The sequence below is a fragment of the Chiloscyllium plagiosum genome, unplaced genomic scaffold (assembly GCF_037043375.1).
Source record: "Chiloscyllium plagiosum isolate Xiang-an unplaced genomic scaffold, Cpla_swu_hap1 HiC_scaffold_37, whole genome shotgun sequence".
Taxonomy (NCBI): domain Eukaryota; kingdom Metazoa; phylum Chordata; class Chondrichthyes; order Orectolobiformes; family Hemiscylliidae; genus Chiloscyllium; species Chiloscyllium plagiosum.
Genome location: NW_028270175.1, coordinates 15,046,367 through 15,058,836, shown reverse-complemented (window position 1 = coordinate 15,058,836; position 12,470 = coordinate 15,046,367). Strand labels below are relative to the sequence as shown.

The following is a 12,470-nucleotide window of genomic DNA, read 5'->3' as shown; positions in this document are numbered from 1 at the left end:
TGAAGGGGGCAATAGACTGCAGACCTGCTTTGAAAATGCCCAAAAACCAACCTTCAGTATAAGTTAACAGAAAAGGCTTCCACCTGAGAAATGTGCAAATTATGTGAGCACTGATGCCAGATTTTTTAAAATCCAAATATTGTATATGGTTTCATTCAATTTATGACATCTGAGTCAAAACAGAAATTGCTGAACAAACTCAACAGGTCTGGCAACATCTGTGGAGAGAAAGCAGAGCTCTGAAGAAGGATCACTTGACCCAAAATGTTGACTCTGCCTTCTGTCCACAGATGGTGCCAGACCTGTTGAGTTTCTTCAGCAAATTCTGTTTTGTTTCCAATTTCCAGTATCTGTAGTTCTTTGTTTTGTTTAATACATCTGAGTGTTGCACAGTGAAGTCCCTCATGAAAAGCAGCAGGTTGAGGAATCTTGAGACATCTCCTTTTGAGGAGAAAGTGAGGACTGCAGATGTTAGAGATCAGAGCTGAAAATGTGTTGCTGGAAAACAACAGGAGATGCTTGAGACATCTCCTTTTGACCTTTCCATCATCAGTCAGCCTTTCGATATTTCAGAGTGCATGTAGATTATGAACCTTGCAGGACAGATTATAATTTGAGAAATGGAGCACTTTGTGCATCTTTCCTCAGTAAAGGAAAGAATGGAAGAAAATAAATCTGGAATTCAGAATCTAATGATTACTATGAATGCATTGCCAATTGTTGGAAAAACCGATCTGGTTCACCAATGTTTTTTACAGAAGGAAACAGCCTGGTCTGGCCTACATTTGACTCCAAACCCACAGCAATGTGGTTAATTCCCCACTGGGAAATTAGGGATAGGCAACAAACACTAGCCAGTGACACCCTCATCCCATGAATGAATAACAAAATTCAAACATTTCCTCCAGAGGTGTAGAATTATTAAATTCTATACTCTCACTGGGTGTAAACGTAGAAGGTGTCTCCACTCTGCTTTCACGTCAGTGTTGTCCATATTAGAGTGCAACACCATGGCTGCAGTCACTAGCATCATGGTTCAAGGATCTGATGCTATCTACATCAGCTAAGGAGTCAATTGTTTATGAGAGAGGAGCAATATACTTGAACATTATAAATTATTTCATCCTTGGGATGTCTAAAGAGGCTGCTCACCTCTCAGTGAGTGTGAATAACCAAGCAAAAAAGACTCTAGAGAGAAGAACTTTTAAAGTCATATAGCATGGAAACAGACTCATCTCTCATCCATGCCAACCACGTATCTAGGTTCATATCTCCCCCAAAGTTTTCTCTCCAAAGGCCTTTTAAATGTTGTAATTGTACTAAATTCAACCACTTTCTCTTACAGCTCATTCCATACACACACCACCCTCAGTATGAAAAAGCAGCCCTCTGGTCCCTTTTAAATCTTCCCCCTCACACTTCAAACTGATGTTCTCTAGTTTTGGACTCATCTAACCTTGGAAGATGAACTTGGCAATTCACTTTATCTATGCCGCTCATGATTTCATAAATGTCTGTAACACCACCACTCAGCCTATGACACTCCAGGGGGAAAAAAAAATCATAGCTTATTCAACCTCTTTTTATTCAAACTCTCCAATCCTGGCAACATCCTTGTAAATTTTTTCTGCATCCTTTCTAGTTAAACAACATCTTTCCTGTAACAGGGTGACCAGAATTGTACAGTATTCTAAAAGTGGCCTTGCCAATGTCTTGTCCAACCCCAACATGACGTCCCAATTCCTATACTCAATGCTCTGACCAATGAAGATAAGCACTTCAAATGTTTTCTTCGCACCTTGGGTCGAGACAAAAACTGCAGAGGCTGGAATCCAAGGTAGACAAGCAGGTGGCTGGAAGAACACAGCAAGCCAGGCAGCATCAAGAGATGGAGAAGTTGATGTTTCAGGTATAACCCCTTTTCAGGACTGGGGGTAGGTAAAAGGGGAGCTGCAGATAAAGGGGATGATGGTGGCAGAGGCAGGATGGTGAAGTGTGGATAGGTGAAGACAGGTAAAGGGTATGACCAACCTCTCCCCACTTCACCACTCTCCCCCCCGCCATCCCCTTTATCTGCACCTCCCCTTACACCAACCCAAAGTCCTGAAGAAGGGTTACATCCAAAAAGTCAACTTTTCCACCTCCTGATGCTGCCTGGCTTGCTGTGTTCTTCCAGCCTCCTGCCTGTCTACCTTCTTCACCACCTTGTCTACCTACAATGCCACTTTCAAGGAACTATGATCCTGCACCCCTAAGTTCCTCTCTCAACATTCCCAGAGTTAGCTTCCATGTCTTTTGCTACAGTAAGTACCGAGGTGAAATATTTGTGAAGTATTTCACCATCTCCTGTGGTTCCACACATAGATAGCCCATTGATCTTTAAGGGCCCTATTCTCTCCCTGGTTACTCTTTTGCTCTTAACATACTTGTAGAATCTCTTAGCTTTGGCAAATAAGACGAAGGAGGATCCTATCTTTGGTTCTCTTTTTGCTGTCCCAATGTCCCTTTTAAGTGTACTCTTACATCTCCTATACTCCTCCTGGGATTCACTTGATCCAATTGTCTATACCTGACACATGCCTCCTTCTTTTTCTTAACCACAGCCTCAATAGCTCTTGTCATCCAGGGTTTCCTACACCATTCTGCCTTGCCCTTCACACCAACAGGAACATACTGTTGTTACACTCCTGTTATCTCATTATTGAAAGCCTCCCATATGCTAGATGTCTGGTTACCTGCAGTCTTGAAAACAGAGTCCACATTACAGAAGATGAGGTGCTGGCACTCTTAAAACACAAAGTTAGATAAATCCCCAGGACCTGATCAGCTTTATCCCAGAACATGGTGGGAAGCCAGGAAAGAGATTGCAAGAGATATTTGTATCATCTACAGCCACACGTGAGGTGCCGGAAAACTGGAGGGTAGCTAATGTTGTGCCATTTTTTTAAGAAAGGCTGCAAGGAAAAGCTCGGGAACTAATCGACTGCTGAGTCGGAGGTCAGTGGTGGGCAATTTATTGGATGGCATTCTAAGAGATAGGATTTACATGGATTTGGAAAAGCAAGGAATGATTAAGGATAATCAGCATGGCTTGGTGCATGGGAAATCAATTTCAGAGTGCAAGTGAGTATATTATTAAAAGCAAACCAAAGCAATTTACAATGATGTGACACCCATGCATTCTATGTGTCCTTGGTAAGTCTTTTTTAAACCTTTCCCTTCCATGATGTCTGAATGAAGTCTTGACTGCCGCAACCGGGGTGAAGGGTAGCTGTTCTGTAGTTCACCTGGAAGACATGAGGTCGTCCCAGGTAGTATTTGAGCTTAGATGAGCCAGGCCTGATGAAAGTGTCCTGATGAAATCCAAGGTCACTCTCTCCATTGAAATTTCTGCAGTCTTTGACATCACAGACAGGGAAAGTTGAGGGTCTGGACACCTCTGGAGTGTCCTGACAGGAAGCTTCTGGGAATACTGTTTGTTGCTCCATCCCCACATGCTAGCACCACCCTGTCTCCCCGAGACGAATGGCAGCCTGAAATGAATTGCAGTTCCTTACCTCTGACTGGCCTTGCCACTGAAGCTGAGCCTCTATGGAGACAGCTCTGAGGAAGCGTTCCTGGAACCAAAATGTTAACTCTGCTTTCTCTCCACAAATGCTGCGAATTTTTCCAGCAAGTTCTGTTTTTATTTCTGATTTCCAGCTTCAAGTTCTTTTTTTTTGCAAGGTATTGATCGTACTGGTAGATACTGCCAACTTTCAACTAAGCTTACTGACTGCTTCGGACAAATATACTATGCCTGTGCATTTTGACAAAGGTATTAGTAGCCGAGACTTTGGGATCATATTCTGCCTGGGGAATGATCCTGTGCCTGGTTGTTTACAGTGTGTCAGAAGCTTGGCTGTTTCTTCCTCAACCAACTAAAGAGATATGTCAATGTGTTCACCAGATTATTTTCCCAAGTCTAATCTAAATTGAGAACCCAGAGAATTGCAAGTTGCTTAAATTGGTGGAGGATGCAGGTGAAAGCCTTGTTGGTGTACCTTCTGAAGGTTCAACAGTTTCCTCTTCACAGGTGGAGGAGGAATATGTATCTCCAGCACTGGTTGCTTTGTGGTAGAGGTTCACCAAGTGCTCCTGATGCCTGCATAAGAGAAGATAGGGAATTAGTTGTGCAAGTAGGGTCTTGGTGAGAAGTGTTGACTGTGGCAGCATCAAGTGATTGTCAGAGTGTGTGAGGTAGCAGAGAGAAAGTGGGTCAGTTACTCTTCCAGAGCACAAATCATTAACCATTATTCTGCATTGCATTTTACCAATGACACAACACTTAAGCAGGCTACAATTTGAGTCCACTTTGGATGGTTCTGGCAGCAGGGCCTCCTTTGTTGGTCAGCAAGAAAAATGTGATTTTTCTATCCATCAAGATCAGGTCCCTATCAGCAAGCCAAAGAGCTAACTTCCTTTGAGGGCACTGTCTTGAATGTAGAGGCTCAATCGCCACAATGTGAAGGATAGTTCCTGCAGTGTCTGAGGAAGTGTGCAGCTGGGCTTTTAAGTATGGCGACAGTCATGTGACTGCAGCAAGATTCTGGCAGTTTCAAATGCTTCAGCCTCTCCATCAGTGCAATCCCACGAGAAGGCCACTGAAGAACCCAGATACATAATTAATAAGGACTAATAGGTTACTGTAGATTTTGCTTTTACCAATGTAGGGTGTCCAAATCTGTGATCTTATAAATGATTTGGACAGTATTAGCAATGTCTCCACTTTTTAGACCAGTGTTTATGCCCCTTGCATTGCCAAATTATAGCTTGTAAACTATATATAAACAATTAGGTAAAAACAAGGACGACAGATGCTGGAAACCAGAGTCTTTCCTGATGAAGGGCTTTTGCCCGAAACGTCGATTTTCCTGCTCCTCGGATGCTGCCTGACATGCCGTACTTTTCCAGCACCACTCTAATCTAGACTATATATAAACAGTGGCAATCCAGTTCATTTATTCAGGCCATCCAATTCTATTTGTATTTACATGTTTTACTCAAAGTTTTGCCCTGCAAACGTTATACGCTGAAGAGTTTGGAAATGGTTTGATGGTGGATTCATCGTTAAACAACACGTCCAGATCAATCATTATCTGTACCATCAGATCAAAGCTAACGGGAATGTGTGTAAATTTTGCAGCCCTGATATTCTGTAAATTGCCAGATAAAATTTGACTCAACACATTGGTGCATGTATGCTGGCAACTGGGAGGACATACTTAGAAGACAAATTTTCCTTTTGGAATTCCTCCTCCTGAGGCTGTTGGCATATGGAAAGCTCTCCCACAGAACTTGGCTTTTAGCACATAGCCAGCAAGACAGCAGTTCTCAAAGGGATACTCACTTTCAATTAAGGGGAAGTCACATCAGCAAAATTAGGTTAATTATTTTCAATGCCACCTTATAGACATGAGGATAAAATTGCTTCCTTGATGCTGTAGAGGTCTTCTCCAGAGGTGCAAAGAAATATGGCCTTATTTGGGCCTGAAGCCAAATTTGCTCTCATGCCTGGCTGTAAATAAAGGACACGATTGCTTAAAACCAGAGTAAGACGAAAATGTTTCTTCACTTTTATACCCATTTGTCATGGAACCCTTTAACCAAGGGACTATTTCTCACAGAGGTATCTTTGTACTCATTCAGCTTGCCCATCAACCTTTTGCACAGGCTTTTTCCAAAGGGTATGCCAATTTGTTGATGAAGGTGATGTAGACAATTGTAAAACAACAGTGGGGTCAGTAGCGCTGGATTCATAAGACAGTGGCTTCTCATTAGACAAATTAACATAGCTCCTCAAAAATGCAGGCACAAGGTTTAGTGCAGAATGAAGACATTGTAGCTTATACCAGTCCACTGCCGTGCTCATCCATTGCTGGAAAGTTTATCAGACTAGCCTCAGATGACTATTGGTATAACTATTTCTGTGCGAGAAAGCAATCAATTCTTGTTTAAAAGGAAGGGCACAATCGAGAACGGAAACCTGACTTTCTTTTCATTCATGGGATGGGGTATCACTGGCTGGGCCACCATTTATTGCTGATCTCTAGTTATCCTTGAGAAGGTGATGATGAGTTGCCTTCTTGAACTGCTGCAGTCCATTTGCTGTAGGAAGACTAACAATGCTGTGAGAGAGGGAGTTCAAGTATTTTGACACAGCAAAATTGAAGAACAGAAATATATTTCAAAGTCAGGATGGTGTGCATTTGGAGTGGAACTTGCTGGTGGTGGTGGTGTTCCCAGGTATTTACTAATTTTGCCCCTCTAGATAGAAGGTATTATCTCAGGACCTTAGTAAATTTCTGTTGTGTATTTTGTAGATTGTACAGACTGCTGCTACTGAAGCGTGTGAATGTTTGTGGATTTGATGCCAATCAAGTGGGGTGCTTTCCTCTGAATGTTGAGTGTTATTGGAACCTGCACTCATCCAGAAAAAAGTCATCAGGAATATTCTATCATACTTTTGACTTATGCCTTGTATATGGTGGGCAGACATTTCAGACTGAGGAGGTGAATTACCAGTTACAAGATTCTGAGCCTCTGACCTACTCTTGTAGCTGCACTGCAGTCATTTCTTTTGTAACGCGGTAGCTGTGTTCCTGTGAGACCCCACGCTATACAAAAATCGGACAAGACAAACAACACTTAACGTGCTGGCAATCTAATCGCGTTGTAGCTAACACGTTTTATAAGTTTGCATTTTAGGAACACCATTCCCTATTCACCACTTGCGTTACAGCCAATTTGTATTAACGAAAAACATGTTAAAGCAGAACTGCCTGTACTTGTATGGCAAGTCCAGTTTAAGTCAATGCTAACCCACAAGATACTGATAGTGAGGGGGGGTGGGGTACGGGTTGAGGGGAGACACTTTAAATCTTTGCCCCAAGTAAATCTGGGTGGCTTGGCCAACGCATGATCATTTTACCTGGTGTTAATTGAGGCCAAGAGGGCAATTAAATTCCATTGAATGGCCACTGGTATTCAAACAGCAGCAGAGAAGACAGACAGCAGGTCAGTTAGGAGAGAGGGTGGAGTGGTGTTGTTCAAGTACTTTCTATGCCGATCATGTACCCAGCATTGGAAAAGGATGGTCCTCTGAAGTCAATTCCCTGTTCTTACTATCAACTACTCTCCCTTGAGACTCGTATGCAGTCCTCACTCAGTTGAGGTCTGGATCCCTCAATGATTCTAGGCACCTTGTGGGTGCACTTCCAGCAACTACCACAGCTCCCCTAATGACTCTTGCACCAATTTATTGCTGCTGGCCTCTGATTGGCCAGTACCTCTGGGGTTGGAGGCAGATTTCCATTCTGGGGTCCTCAATCCTCAGGAAGGCCGACGTCTGCCCACTTAAGAGCACCTCAACAGCTTATGCTTGAGAAGGATTTAATTTTATAAGTTTTCGCTAAAGTAGGTGACATAGGCTTTTGCCGGCTCTCCTGCATTGAACGCTGCCCTGCAGATAGATTTTGAATTTTTCCTCTTGGTTATCAATAGCATATCGTAGAAGGAGCTCCAGGAAAGCAAACAAGGAAAAAGTGCCTTTTCAAAAAGGGTATAACTGTAAATAAACAATTTCATGCTCCCCCAAAGACATACAGAGTGAAGACACCAGTGGACAAATTAGACATCCCTGAGCCAATCCTGAATGTGATCACTGTTGTAATACAGTAAGACAAATGTACATAGCAAGATCACACATACAGATAAATGAGCTAAGTTAGCTTTTAAGCTATTTGGTACTGCTGGCTGCAGCCAGTGTGGATAAATGATAGCCATTCAGGGCAACAGAAATTTCCTGATTTTGTTTCTGAATGGTGCAACGGGATCTTTTACCTTTGGCTGAGGGTACGGTTGGAATGTAGGAGATGGAGGGCCGACTTGACAGAGGTTTGTAAAATCATGAGGGGCATAGATAAGGTGAATAGCTAAGGTCTTCTCCCTAGGGTGAAACTAGGGGGCATATTTTTAAGGTGAGATGATAAATATTTAAAGGGGACCTGAGAGCATCATTCTCACACTGAGAGTGGTGTGTATGTAGAATGAACTGCCAGAGGAAGTGATAGATGCAGGCACAAGATTTAAAAGATGATTGGGCAGGTACATGAATAGGAAAGGTTTGCAGGGACATGGGCCAAATGTAGGCAAATTTGACTACTTTAGTTTGGAAAACTTGGCTGGCATGATGAGTTGGACTGAAGAGTCTGTTTCCATTCTGTATGTTTCTCTGAGGCTATGACTCTATGTGGCTTGGGTTAAACATCGGACTCAAAGTACAACACCTCTGACAGTGCAGGACTCCTTTAGTACTACATTGTAGCAACTGTCCAGATTACAGTTGAAGTTTTTGGCTGTCAGAAGTAAGAGTGCTTTGGCCTTACAGTATGCTATTGTAAAGCTATGGCTTACAATATTAGAGACAAGTATGAAAATAGCAATTTGTTTTATGCACTGGAGGACTCCTGGTCCCATTGTAAACTATCATATTTGGGAGAGAAGGGAAGAAACTAAAAGCCTTCCACTTCAGGAATCCCACAAGAAGATTGGTAACCTAACAGAAGATAACAGTTACTGTGATCCACTTATCCTTTATCTCGTTTGAATTTTAGCAAAATCTTGATTTACATTACAGTGTGGAAACAGGCCCTCCGGCCCAACAAGTCCACACCGACCCGCCGAAGCGCAACCCACCCATACCCCTACATTTACCACTTACCTAACACTACGGGCAATTTAGCATGGCCAATTCACCTTACCTGCACATCTTTGGACTGTGGGAGGAAACCGGAGCACCCGGAGGAAACCCACGCAGCCATGGGGAGAACGTGCAAACTCCACACAGTCAGTCGCCTGAGGCGGGAATTGAACCCGGGTCTCTGGCGCTGTGAGGCAGCAGTGCTAACCACTGTGCCACCGTTCCTTTCAGGTTTTAAGGATCACCAACTGCAACAACTCCTGACTACCAATGTATCTCTGGCTCCTTCTTTCACTGAAACCATGTATTTTCTTTAAATCTCACACCTCTCTGAATTTCCATCATTCTATTCTCTCAATCCTAACAATGCCATTAAGCCCATGAACAAAATAGACCTGTTGTTGTTTTGTGAATCAACTTCTGCATAGTGGAAAATGAAACCAATCTGTGGAGCTGAGTTCATGAAAAGATCAGCCATGATCTTATTGAATGGTGGAGCAGGTTAGATAGGCCAGATGGCCTACTCCTTGATCCAATTTCTTATGATCTTACATTGACCTTTCCCTCACCACTTATCTCTTACAGAAGTTTGTGTATCTCTTTTACTTTGTTCATCTTTCCTTTCTTGTGTTAAGTCAGTGATCTATCAAAACCTACTTTTAGAGTCGTATCTCCTGGCTCAGTTATTGTCTTCAGCTCAGCCTTATTCCATGCAGATTAAAACTAAAATGCCAACCACGTTTAAATCTTTTCAAGATGTTCATCAGTCCTTGAACTACTGTTCCTTATTTTATCCTGAGTTCCACATCAATGTCTTGCATCATTGCATACACACTTTCCATCTCTCTATTTACAGGGCGACTCCCGTACCCAAGGGTCCTGTTATCATGGTTTCAGTTACTGTGGTTTATCACTGCCCGAATATATTACAGGGATCATTTCAGAACTAGGGCCCAGGGGTTGCCCAGAAGTTAAATTTCCCATTTAAATGAATGGGTTCACTTCTATCCACGGTTTTGGGCTTCGGCAGTAGGTCTTGAAAAATATCCCGAGGGTACAATGGGTCTACTGTATTCAAACTCACTTAGTCCTCAGTTTAAACTCATCCTTTACCTCGTTTGAATATTTGCAAAATCTTTACTTCTTCCATTCAGGTTTTAAGGATTACAAGCTGCAACAACTCTTAAATACCAATGCACCTCTGGTTCCTTCTTTCCCTAATACCACGTTTTTCTTCAAATCTCACACCGTGCTGTATTTTCATTAACCCCTCTCTGACCCTCAAGAATAAATCTTCAGTCGACCATAAGTTCATCCCCTTGCCCTCCTCTAGCTTAATAAATTTGAGCTCAAAGGGACACCAACACTCTCCCATCATCCTCAATGTCTTTTGCGAGGAGACTTCCAACTTTTCACTACATCAGACCTTTCTTATGACTTCAAAATTCTTCTATTAACATAGATACCTCTTATTGGCCTTTACCTCTGTATCCTTTGATTAAGAACTGCTGATGCATCATTGGCTTTCCTAAACTTTCTGCTTCCCTCACTCTTTCTAAACTGTCTTGTTCTGAACTTCCATCATTCTGTTCTCTCAGGTCAAACCCTAACAATGTCATGAAACCCACTAACAAGGTAGAGCTGTTGTGGTTTTGTGAACCAACCTCTACAGTGCAGAAGATGAAATCAAACTCTCTGTCACCTCTTCCTAGCTCCCTGGGAAAGTGACTTACCACCAAACATCATTTCCAGGCCTGTTCCTGATGTTTATCTTTGCTGCAGACTTTTCCTCCATAGCTGTCAACTACCAGGCCCCCAATCCTGAAGTTTAATTTCACTTTGTTCCCCATCTTCGCAAACAAGATTGGCCATTCTTTCAACCTACTCTTGCCTCATAGAGCTGACTGCATTCTGGCATGATTCAATTCTTCTCCCCTCCAGTTCGGTCATCTCTCACCTATCTTCACAACTCTTCCAACTCCCCTGCCATTTTCGCAGTTTCCAGATTCTTATGCCTTTCCCTTTCTCCAATATTTAATCCCAATACAACACCATTCTCCACCAGGTCTCCCTGAATGATTTTCATTTTTTCCTTGAAAAGAGACCCTAAACTATTCCCATCCACCACCATCCTCCTCTCACAGGCTGCAAATCTAACAATTCCTGCTTTGAATCCACTCAGTTTCCTACAAATAAAAGCTGTTACTATGGGAACCCATATGCTATGCTATGCTTGCCTTTTTCTGGGACAAGTGAAACATTCTTTGTCCAGATCGCATTTATATTCACTATTTCACTGCTTTTTCAGTAATTTGGTGCTATTTCTGGTTCTCACCACTAACTTAAACATTTAATCAATTTTGATTTCAATATTTACTCACCGTAATATAGTCCATCACTAACTCATGCTTTCCCTTTCTGATTTCTCTCAATTAATTTCTGGTGATGGACTACTGACCATTGTTTAGTGAAAACTTACTGACTACCCTGACTACACTTCCTCCTACCTCATTCCTGTAAAGTCCCTATTCCATTCTCTGGGTCTCTCGGTCTAATCTCTTCTCTGATGCCACTTTCAATACCAGTGCTTCCAATATGTCTTCTGCTTTCCTCAGCTGTGAATTCCCTACTACTGTACCTCAGCCAACTCACCAGCCCCCAGAGATTAACCATTGCTATTTCTGGTATCTCCAATAAATTATCACCAAACACACCTTTCCCTTACTTGCTCACTGAGCATTATAAATAGAGCACCATCTTTGCAACACCCTGTGCCATTCCTCAATTGGCCTATCCTTTCTCAGTGCAAGAATGAAAATTGCAATACCTGCCTTTTTACTTCCTTTACTATTGTCCTTTGAGACGAACAGTAACTTACTTGTACTTTATTTATTTATGATACTGCATTCACTCCTCATGATGGGTACTCCTCTAAGATGACAAGAACATATGCAAAACAGGTGACCACTTTGTTAAACACCTCCGTTAATCCACAAACATCAACTGTCACTAATTTACTGCCCACTCCCACTCTTATTTTTTGGTGTTTGGTTTCTACACTTTACAAAGGAGCTTAACATAACCCTGAGGAATAACATCTTTCAGTAGGGCACTTTATGGCTTCTGGACACAAACGTTGAGCTCAACATTTTAGATAATTACTCCTGGCCCCACTTTTTGTTTGGATGGCAATTGTTAGCAGCGATTCTGATTTTCCCATTTATGTCTCCTCTGGCTTCACCTTTTGTTTTGCTAATGGTCTCATAGCCATCTTCTTTTGCCTTGAAGAATTACTTTAGTCATTCACTATTTTCTGCCTACCACACAATCGAAATCTTTCCCTTTTGTTCCTCCTGTCTCCATTTACTTATTTCTGTACTTGCTTAAGACCTATTATATCCCTAACCTTTTACCATTTTCTGTTGAAAGGTCACTGCGTTGAAATGTTAACTTGGTTTCTCTCTCCACCAAGGCTACCTGGCATGCTAAATATTTTCATCTTTTTTTTTTGTTTTACATTTCTAGCATACACAGTATTTGTTATTTTACATAAGAATTAAATGTGTTGTAAGTCAGGAGACTCCCAATTCAATTCAGAGAAAGACAAATTTATGACTGATATTAGGAAGCCTTTCATCACAGAAAAAAAATGAGTAACAAACATAATGGATAAATCAGTGAGGAGACAACTTTGGAATAACTCTAAGACTAGTAGGGTTTACAATGGATG

General features: G+C 42.0%; 1 protein-coding gene across 4 annotated transcripts in view; it reads right to left on the bottom strand.

The window, feature by feature from the left end:
* tp73 (tumor protein p73) overlaps window positions 1-12,470 on the bottom strand; it is a 241,559-nt gene that overhangs the window by 226,901 nt on the left and 2,188 nt on the right. The window lies entirely within an intron of this gene.